The sequence below is a fragment of the Magallana gigas genome, chromosome 7 (assembly GCF_963853765.1).
Source record: "Magallana gigas chromosome 7, xbMagGiga1.1, whole genome shotgun sequence".
Lineage (NCBI taxonomy): Eukaryota > Metazoa > Mollusca > Bivalvia > Ostreida > Ostreidae > Magallana > Magallana gigas.
In genome coordinates, this window is record NC_088859.1 from 44,931,166 (window position 1) to 44,942,292 (window position 11,127).

An 11,127-nucleotide genomic window follows, 5' to 3' on the forward strand; every position below is an offset into this window, starting at 1 on the left:
GTGCTGTAATCTGTCTTGGTTGACCTGTTCTTTCTATATAAAGAATTTCACTTTTCAAGCTTTACTTTGCATAAGACTCTAAGAATATAATGGAGAATAAAGATATTGCAGCTTTAGTTTTCGACAATGGATCAGGAATGTCCAAGGCTGGATTTGCCGGAGACGATGCTCCCAGAGCTGTGTTCCCCTCCATTGTTGGACGTCCAAAGCAAGAGGTACTATTAAGCTCTTTTCAATATTTGCAAAACAATAGACATTAAATCTAATGTTTCATTTGATATAAAAAAAAAATAGATGGGCATATTTAAAAAATTTAATTAGTTCATGAAATTAGCTTATCTTTTGGAAAAAAGATAGAGTTATTTCTTCGTATATTTGCTTAACTTTAAAGAAATATAAGTGCCAAAATATGCCAAAAGAAATATTTAAAAAATTGTTCAAATATATTTTCTAGGACAACATGAATGTATCGTAATGCACAAACTATGTTAATGTTTGGTATGCATTGAAAACATTGAAGTTAAAGCAATAGTACTCTTAAAGCAATGGCTTGAAATTAAAAATAAATCTCTTAAAATCATTGATGCCTTTTTAGTTTTTTAAGTTTTTAGTACAACATAAATCACAGGTATAATCTTATTTAGCTGTAACTATTTTATTAGTTCAAACTACAGCAGCAATATTTGATAAAATATGGTGTAAAGTGTAACAACAACGTGCAACTATAAACTAGACATAGCTCACTTTATTGTTTTCATACCTAGGTACGGCAGTCACATGCCATAATTCATAACTAATTGTCAAATCTTTACTGACCAAATTGTTTACCCTATTGAGTAATCGAGCAAGTTCTCAGGTATTTCGTACCTCACCGTAAACATAAATATAATAGGGTAGAAAAACTTGTAATTGTGTAATTGTTCGAGAACAATTAGTCTACTAGTTCTCATTTTTTTATTATTAGAGATAATGAAACTGCCCCCCCCCCCCCCCCGATTGGCATTCAAAAGTTATGACACCAGATGACCTTTTTCCCGATAACTCCCAAAACTAAGATTTTGCCCTTTGTGTATGAAATTCTTGATATCGTTACTCCTCTGAAACTATAAGAGATAGGGATTTGAAACTTTAACCAATGTCTGAAGTTCACTTAAAGACTTCTTTAAACTATCATACCGAAAGGACACAAAGACTCCTTTTAGAGTTATTGCCCCTGAACGTTTCTTAGATTAGCGAAAAAACAACATTGCATACTTTACGTCGTAGAGATATCTGACCACTTGGGATTTAAACAATTACCCTAGCCAATCAAAAAAAAAAACACAAAAAAAACCAGAAAGGTAAAAGATCAAGGTTATTTAAAAATCTGTATGATGATGAGTTGTCTCCTTTAAGTACATTTGTAGTTATTGCCCCTGAAAGTTTCTTTTTTTTTTTAAACACTTACTTCTTTTGAACTATACGTCGTAGAGACACCAGATTTCTTGAAAATGAAAAGTTGACATTGGCCAATCAAAATGAAATAAAGTTCAAAAGTCAAGGTAAATTTTTCAAAACTCATACTAAATCTGTTTACATAATTTATTCATGAAGTAATGCAGAGAAAGCAGTTCATCAATTTTACCAAAACAAAAAATTGTTTTAACATAAAAGGAATAGATTGAAAAACCTCTAATTGTACTAAAACAATAAGTCTAATAGTTGATTTGACAACTTCATATGAGGGTTAATCTTTTAAAGTTTATAATTGACAATAAAATCCGTGCAAACACTTAAAAAAGTAAATCAGTCTTTATTAATCAATTTTGAATTTTTGAAAATTCTTTTTTAAATTCATTAAAAATGTTTTCAGATTATATAATAGAATGAAAAATAAATATGCTAAATGTAATTTAAATGTACTTGAAAAGTAATGTTCATTACGTGCATTTTTAGGAAAGTAATGTAATACATTATAATTACTTGTAATTGAAAATGGATGCATTACAAATTAAACCCAATTTCTATTGAAAAATGTAATGATTAAAAATCGTTTCTATTACACACTACGATTACCCCATGTCTGGCTTAGGGTAACCGTTACGATAGTAACTGAGACTAAAAATAGAATATAAGCTTATATCAACTACTTTAAAGCTATACAATTAGAGTTTTCCTTCTTATAAAATAGATTAAATACATAATACAAATACACATTGTCAATTTCCATTATATGCGAGAAAATTGTTGGAGAAACCACTTGTTTTAAAATGATTTCATGGAAACCTTTAAAGATAAGTGTGTCTAAGCCGAAAACGGTAACTATTTAATATTAACATCTCCATCATACATTTTATTTCTGAAAAATGTTATCCGTTGCTTTGGTAAAAAGACCGAGACACACATGTACGAAAAAATGAAAAACTGCAGGTGATTTTGATTGCAACTGGCTGTTATAACTAATTCAAAGGATTTAAGATTTTTTTTGCATTCGTTAAATTCTGCCTTAATTTTCACTAATAACAAAATAGCTTCATATCAAGTTATAATAGTTTATATATGAATAATAGCCAATCCAAATGCCTCAAAATTTTATATTTTCCTTTATTTTGCAGCTTGTTACCATAGCAACGGTTTTCATCTAATGATTTTTAAATCCTTTATTAAACAGTTATAATGTTTTGTAAATTTTTTTTTCAAGATTTCAAGATGATTTTTATTTCAAATTTATTGAAGGAAAAAGTTACTGATGTAACTCATTCAAAATATGCGTTCTCTATAAATGAATATTTTTTCTCTTAAATGTTTTTCCAATATAAGTTTTACAGTGGAAACCCAAAAATTATTGCCATTACTCACAATGTATCCTCAAATTAGCATTGAATTGCCATTTTGACATCTTTACTTTGTGTTACCTTGATAACGGGGCCACATAGTAACGAGTAAATGGTGCAAAATTTTTGATAATCAAAGTATGTAGAAAATCGGTGAGTATGCATGACCACCGAAGTTTGATTCTTACAAAATACAACTGACCTTTTACAGTTTGGGCATGACATCTAATAAACATTTCGATGTAGTACATATAAAACCGTTTGGGATATATCTTTTTCCATGAATTTCTACACAAAATTAAAACCTCCACTCGAAGTTAAGAACTTTGATTCAGCCAAAAGATTAAACAGCCCGGAAAACATAACGATGGAATTTTTGAACACATCTATATTTTTCTGTCCCTTTTACCTTTCAAAATTCTTTTTATATATTTTCATGACTTTTCTTTATTGAAATTAATTCTCAGTTCTAGTGATTATGAAATGTTTAATATTTTAAAAAATGAAGGTGATTTCATTTCAAACATTACTTATCAGGGTACAGGAGGGAAGGACTGCTATGTAGGAGACGAAGCCCAGAGCAAGAGAGATACCCTCACCCTAAAGTACCCCATTGAACACGGCATCGTCACCAACTGGGACGACATGGAGAAAATCTGGCATCACACCTTCTACAATGAACTCCGTGTGGCCCCTGAGGAACACCCCGTCCTTCCTACGAGGCCCCACTTAACCCCAAGGCCAACAGAGAAAAGATGGCACAGATCATGTTCGAGACCTTCAACTCTCCCGCCATGTACGTCGCCAACCAGGCCGTACTGTCCCTGCACGCTTCCAGTCGTACAGCTGGTATTGTACTTGACTCCGGGGATAGTGTTACCTACGCAGTCCCAATCTATGACGGTAACGCCCTACCGCACGCTATATTGAAATTGGATCTCGCTGGACGTGATCTGACCGATTACCTTATGAAAATTCTCACAGAGCGTGGTTACTCATTTGTACGAAAGCCGAGAAGGATCATTCGAGATTCGAGATTCGAAATACGAGATTCGAGATTCGAAATTCGAGATTCAATATCTAAATTAACCAATCAAATCAAGGATCTGAAAATATGTATCCTAGCGACATCAAACTGTTCTAAATAAAAATCATACGTACATGCTCTTATATACAAATAAATGCTATGTTCACTTCTCCCTACCTAACTAAATAATTATTTGTATTTACTTTTACACAGAATATCTAAGTAGACTAGTAATAATGCAGTGTGCTTCGCGGATCTAAGTGATTTTGTTTGCCCTGGTGCATTTCCGCCTGATGCGTTTGAACCCTAAGGTATTTCACTACCAGTAATAGTTTAAAACCCGGGTTTATTCACCCCTTTTGTATAAAAATGCGGTTATGGTAGAGAACTTCATAAGCGTAGCTAATTTTTTCTGTAGGGGGTCCTAGGCCAATTTTTAAAAAGTTTACTATGTAAATTTAATAAGCTCCAATTTTCCCGAGGAGGGGGTCCAGATCCCCTGACCCCCTCCTTTCTAGATCCCCGCATGAAGATTAGTACATGTATCTAAATAATCTAAATATAAATAATCTGTCCTGTTTCACTAATAAATATAAGCATTACTTATCGTTTTTATGTATGCATACAGTGATACACTAGTACTATGATTATAAACAAATCATTGAGATATTATCACATCATACGGAATTATTAATAAATACAATTTTTTTCCTTTTCCTCAGTAAACAACTTATTATGAGTCTTACTTTTGGAATTGTTTTCAATATAAAAGGATACCTACTCTCTACAATTAAAGGTAGGGATGATAGGGTGCCAATTTGTTCACATTGCCGATTTCTTGTGCAGAGAACAGTAAAACCTTTTATTTGATTGTGCATGAATATTTCAAAATTAATTGTTGTACATATATTTTGTTATAATTCATTCATTGATATATCAACAAGAAAGAATAAAAGCATATGTTTCACAGCCAAGTAAAGTTTCTCTGTAGTTTCCTACCCCCCTACCCCCCACCGCACCAAAATTGACAATAATTACATATAAGTCATACAAATGTTTACTTTTTTTGTAAGTAAATCTCTAAAGATGTAAATAAGCACTGCAAACAAAGATGTGTGTATTTAATATACTACTACATTACACTTAGCCAGATAAAATGTAATCAGGATGAAGCTACAAGGGGTGAGTGGTGCAAATTTACCAATTTGTCGCCATACACACAGAACACCAAATAAAGAAACTGTGAGTGGTGTGTGGAATGCATAAAAGATGGCGGCAAATTATCTCAAATAATCAGTGCAAAAACCCACAAATAGGCTGTTATTTGTTACATATCCTGCAAAAACATTGATAAAAAATGTTATCGTCCCATAACATAGCCGATTAAGTTAATGTGTACATATGGTCAACGTACAAGTAATTCTAATATACAAGAAGGCGGACGTATCAGGCGGGGATCCAGAAAATTAAATTTCAAAAATGATCGGTTGAATTACATTAAATGCTTTGAAAATTGTTTTAAACTATCGCACGGGTCAAAATGCGTGATAGAAGCTATGTACAGTGTAATTGGAAACTTTCATTTTATATCAATATGTAGTATTACCTATTATAACAAATGAGAGTATAGCACAAGTGCCACAAGCAATACATGTCCTTTACCGGCACCACCTCCCTCCCCTTAAAAAAATGAAACAATTGCCGTTTTATTTGCTGAAATGTGTGTGGTTCAAGATTTATTTAAAGGACATACCCGAATAGAATTGAAAAAGAGTCGTACGTTTAAAACTAATTTTGTCAAAAATTTTAGATTCGTTTGGTTATATTTTGGTCCATTTGGGTAATATATGCACCAGCGCAGCTCTAATTTATATATAATCAGGCCATAAATTCAAAATATTTTCAAAAATTAATAGCTTTAAATCCAGTGGATGAAAGAAAAGGAAAGCAAGTCGAACTCGATGAGTGCTAATACCTGTGTTGAATGAATGGTACAGTAGGATATGCGCAAAAAAGTCCCGTCTACTCTTTCCTACCCTATAATTATTGGAATATTAAATCCGATTATAAGAGTCAAATTAAAAATCAAGTACGGATATGTACCTGTTTATCAAAAGTAAAACTACTCATAATTTATCTACAGTGCATCGTTATGGAGCTACACAAAAAGTTTTATATTAATTTGCCGAGCCAAATAAAAAAAACCCTGGAAAACGAAGAGAAAACAAAGCGGGGACAGAATAACTGACAAATTAATTAGGACTATATAGCCCCCCCCCCTTGAAATGTATATACTGAAAACAGATTATTGGCGTACAACATCCGCACACAATTTAAAGAAAATTTCATGTTTTTTTTTTTATCATTTTCGCTACCTAATGTAAGACATCACAAATACCCCAAACCCCCTCACGGAAAAGGAAATGCTAGGTGATGTGAGAGAGAGAGAGAGAGAGAGAGAGAGAGAGAGAGAGAGAGAGAGAGAGAGAGAGAGAGAGAGTCGATGTAAATCACAGGTGCGCTAACACCGTTAAAATTAAAGCTTGCTAGTTGGTCTGCCCTACCCTAGCTACCTCCTCTCTTTTCTCGTTTTAGAGGCTTAATTATTGTCTATATATGCTTGTAACAAATCAAATCAATTTCAAATTCTAAATCAAACTGAATTTGACAGTACAAAATTCTCTCTGTGTCTGTCTGTCTGTCTGTCTGTCTGTCTGTCTGTCTGTCTCTCTCTCTCTCTCTCTCTCTCTCTCTCTCTCTCTCTCTCTCTCTCATATCGACAATGGCATTGCCATACCCTACAATACACTATTCTTATCTGGATTTTTGTCTTTGAGGTTGTAAATCATTATATCTTCTATGGTTTAAAACTTTATCATAACCTATATTTTGACATGTCGATTATTTCATTGAGTTTCGTTTCATAGCTAAATCATTTAGATTAAACAGATCTTTCTTCGCGAGCCGATTTTTACACAGTTGGGGCGAATACACTTCGGGTTAAAATTGTTCGGGGGGGGGGGGATACATACAGGGCAAACAAAACCACTTAGATTCGCAAAGCCAACCGTGTTATTTCTAATTTAATTGTTTATACTGTGTGGGGTTAATTCATCAATGTTAATTTAACCATTTTATAACCACTATATAAGAGCTATTAAGACATTTATTTGTAGGAAAGAGCATGTACGAATGATCTTTATTTAGAACAGTTTGATGTTGCTAGGATACAGGTTTTAGATCCATGATTTGATTGGTTAATTTAGATATTGAATCTCGAATTTCGGATCTCGAATCTCGTATTTCGAATCTCGTATTTCGAATCTCGAATCTCGAATGATCCTTCTCGGCTTTCGTACATTTGCCACAACAGCCAATAGAAAAATCGTTACAGACATTAAAGAAAAATTGTGCTATGTTGCTCCGAACTTTGAACAAGAAATTACTACTGCTGCTTCAACCTCATCTCTTGAGAAGAGCTATGAACTTCCCGATGGTCAGGTTCTCACTATTGGCAGCGAGCGATTCAGGTGTCCAGAGGCTATGTTCAAGCCATCCTTCCTTGGAATGGAATCTTCTGGAATCCCTGAAACCATTTACAACAGTATCAGGGAATGTGAGGAGGGTATCTCTAGAGAGCTGAACGCCAATATAGTGTTATCTGGTGGTTCCACTATGTTCCCCGGATTTGCTGAGCGCATGCAGGCGGAAATCAAACAGCTTATACCCCCTAAAATGACGACAAAGATCATTGCCCCACCAGATAGGAAATACTCCGTCTGGATGGGTGGTTCCATCCTTGTTTCTCCCTCTGCCTTTCAAGAGAGGTGGATCAGCAAAAAAGAGTACAATGAATCCGGTCCATCCATTGTCCACAAGAAATGTTTTTGAAACTATTTATTGGTATTGACGCACCAGAAATATTTGAATCATATTCAGAAAGACTTATATTTACGCGTTTTTTGTCTTAATTTGCTTTTCTTTTTACTTCATGGCACTGTTGCTTACGCAAATAAATAAAGTTTTTTTTCTGACAGTTAGATTTTTTTCATAACTTAGGTTCAATACTAGTAGCATTATCTGTTATAAAAATAATTTCGCTTTGATTCTGGTTACTCTATTTAGTTATAACCTTTCTCGTGTTTAGTCTTATCATCAGTTTCTTTGATGTTAAACGAATAAAAGTAATTCACCCCCTCGTCCCACCAATTCATAACAGGTAAACTCTAAGCTTAAGCCGGTTCTCATATTCTGCTTGATGGAATACAACATTGCAAATAATGGGTAATGTCTATTAAAGGACACTATGCAATACACAACAGCAAGTGACCGAAATGGGGTTCCATTAAACGGACGTTTGGTTACTGGCTTTACACCCATGTGCAACACTGTTACAAGATAAATTATTATGAAAAAAAATACGAACAAGTTTTTCCTATAGAGATCTTAAATTTAATTGTTAAAATTACTTTAGATACATGTACTTACAACATGCTTTTTTCCTTTAATTCTCAAATAAAATTTAAACAGTTGATTTTTTACGAACAAGACTAAAACAGTCTTATTAATCCTATTTTAAGTCAGTTGTTTATTTACTTTTAGGACGCCGCACGTGTAACACCCACTGAATACCGATTCTGTTCCTTCGGACCATTTCTTTCAAAATCCACCACCTCCCCACCACTTTTTTAGTGTAGAGTTCTTTATATTATATATTATTTTCTTTATTTTTTTGTTCTACTTTTTTCATGCTTTTATTTTAATGTATTTTCGATTTCAGTTTCTCATTACAGCCAATTAATAAGAATCAAATTTGTTTATGTTTATTAATTACTATTCGGAAATTGATTATAAGTATATCATATTTATATCTCAAATGCATAATTGTAACATAATATAATGGAATATTTTACGTATTGTGTTACAATGTTATGTAACAATTAAAGTCACGCTGGTGGCAAAGAGCAACATATACCATGTCTTGTTTTGTTTATATATTTCACCCCTGCGAATGTTATTGTCATTTGAATTTTAGACCACGTGGTTTTATTTGACCCTTTCAGTTTCGCAGTAAAAATCGTGCCTCGTGTTTATAGTCTATTTCATAGAATCTAGGTACTATAGAAGTCAAATATTAAATCTAGAAGTTTATTGATTTTAAACTTTATCTTCATTAATTGGTGGATAAAATGTGTTCTAGAAATAAATGTGACAATACAAAAAATAGTTTTTGTCTGCAGTTGCAACAATTAACATGCTAAGTAGAGAATTCCCCTCCCCCCCCCCCCCCCCCCCCCCGGATAAGTTTTCGATCCGCGCCTGACCTAGTAATAGCATCAATAGTGAAACAGACTATACTATCTTATGCAGAATGTTCCTTGAAAATGGCTCGATATACTAAGTTTTTATGCAAAACAGACACCCATTTTTTCTTTTAAAAACATGGTGTTGGACACCACAAGCATCAAACATGGATATGATTTTATTAAGCCACGCAATGTTTATATTTTCAACCACTCAACACGTGGTTGAACACGAACAAGAACTCTGTTCTGAATATTATCGTTGTATATATATAAAAAAAACCCACTAATTGGTGAAATAAGACATACACTTAAATAATTTCATGTTTTTACATAAACCAAAGTAGGATACGATATGAAAAACGACCAGTACTTACGTATTTTGAGAATAATATCCGAAGACTTATACTTCCGATCAAAATTTCACAGGAACTGAACAAATCTCGGTGAAGTCTCATCAACTTTCATTCGAGCACCTTTGGGTTTATTACATACTTAGCAACGATAATGAAAATATTCCGAACACATTCGCAGGGGTGTATTTTGTATCGAAAGATGGAGGTAATGGTCCTAAGTTATAGCCCCTTCATACGGGAATCAATTGCGATAAATGTCGGATAAAGAATACGAATAACTTCTATTCCTGTTTAAAATGATTGACATTTACTTGTATCTATTGACAGATGCCACTTTTTTTCTGACACGTCAAGGCCATCATTTAAAATATCTTTGTTTCCCTTAACCCGACCCTAAATTTTGCAGTTGGGTAGGTAGCTATAAGTAGGTATGTAAATAAAAAAGTTGAAAATACGTTATAAATTTTAAATGAAAAAAATCAATCAATTCTTAAATTAAATACAAAACTAGAGAAAAATAGTATGACCAGCCGTAAAACAAATTGTTATACACATGTACTTATACTAATGGAATGTACAACAAATTCAATATTAAATTGATAATTTTATATTGTTTATATTAATTTTAAACATGTTAGATTCAAAGACTATAGATGTGCATGAAAAGAATGAATCTTTATCATGTGTATGTTGATGTACTTGTTAATCTGTATTTATATATTTTAAGTCAAGATCGAGTAAATGATTCCAGACCGTCTTTTTGATGCTAGAACCATTATGAATTCATAATTGATTTGATGAATCTTTTATCGTATTTAACGGCTTTAAAGGAAATAAAACAATATTTTGTCCATCTTTATCTTATCACGTGAAAAGTAATCCCGGTATCTATAATCAATTTGAGATCATTTTAAAGAAGAGGCTAATGTATGCCGTTTTTGGAGAGACTATAGGCATTTTAGATATATCTCATCAGTGAAAAATGGACAAAACTCCAAGATTTGTTACTTTTATCCTTCATATTTCATAGAAAATGGTTGTTGAAAACATAATTTTTCATTGTGTTTACCCAAACTTGAGGGCCCGGTACACCCTATGAAACAAAGATATTGTTATGAAGCATCATTAAAATAATTTATATCTTAAATTCCATAAACCTGTAGGCACTTTTTATTTACTAGATCTTGACCTTAATGATAATGTACATACTTAAAAGTTTCATTTAATTATTAAAAAACTTGGTTTATAAAATGTCTTAAAGTATAATAAAACAATAATATTTGATAAACTTAAGGTAATGTAATGAATTATAATGGTTGCAAAGTTGTATTTAATGATTCTACAATGTCGAGTTTACACAAAATCACAACACTTGCAGAAAATATCCTTCTTTGACAAGGATATAAGTGACTGTACAAAGAAATATTTATCTAAATTTGAAACGTAATGCTAGGGAAGAAAAAATATTCATATAATAGATTTTTGTAAATTTACCGAATTTCACTTTAATTATAATCATTACCAAAACCCACTCTTTTGCTTCGGTCTATTTGCAATTTACATGTTACTTTACAGGACAGGACTTTGATGCATTCTGTATTTATTAGTCCTCTACCGGTTTCCACCGG

The 11,127-nt window shown here is 32.7% G+C and overlaps 1 pseudogene; it reads left to right on the forward strand.

Moving 5' to 3' along the window:
* Nucleotides 1-56: 56 nt before the first annotated feature.
* LOC105340472 (actin-like) lies at nucleotides 57-7,822 on the forward strand (annotated as a pseudogene).
* Nucleotides 7,823-11,127: the final 3,305 nt, after the last annotated feature.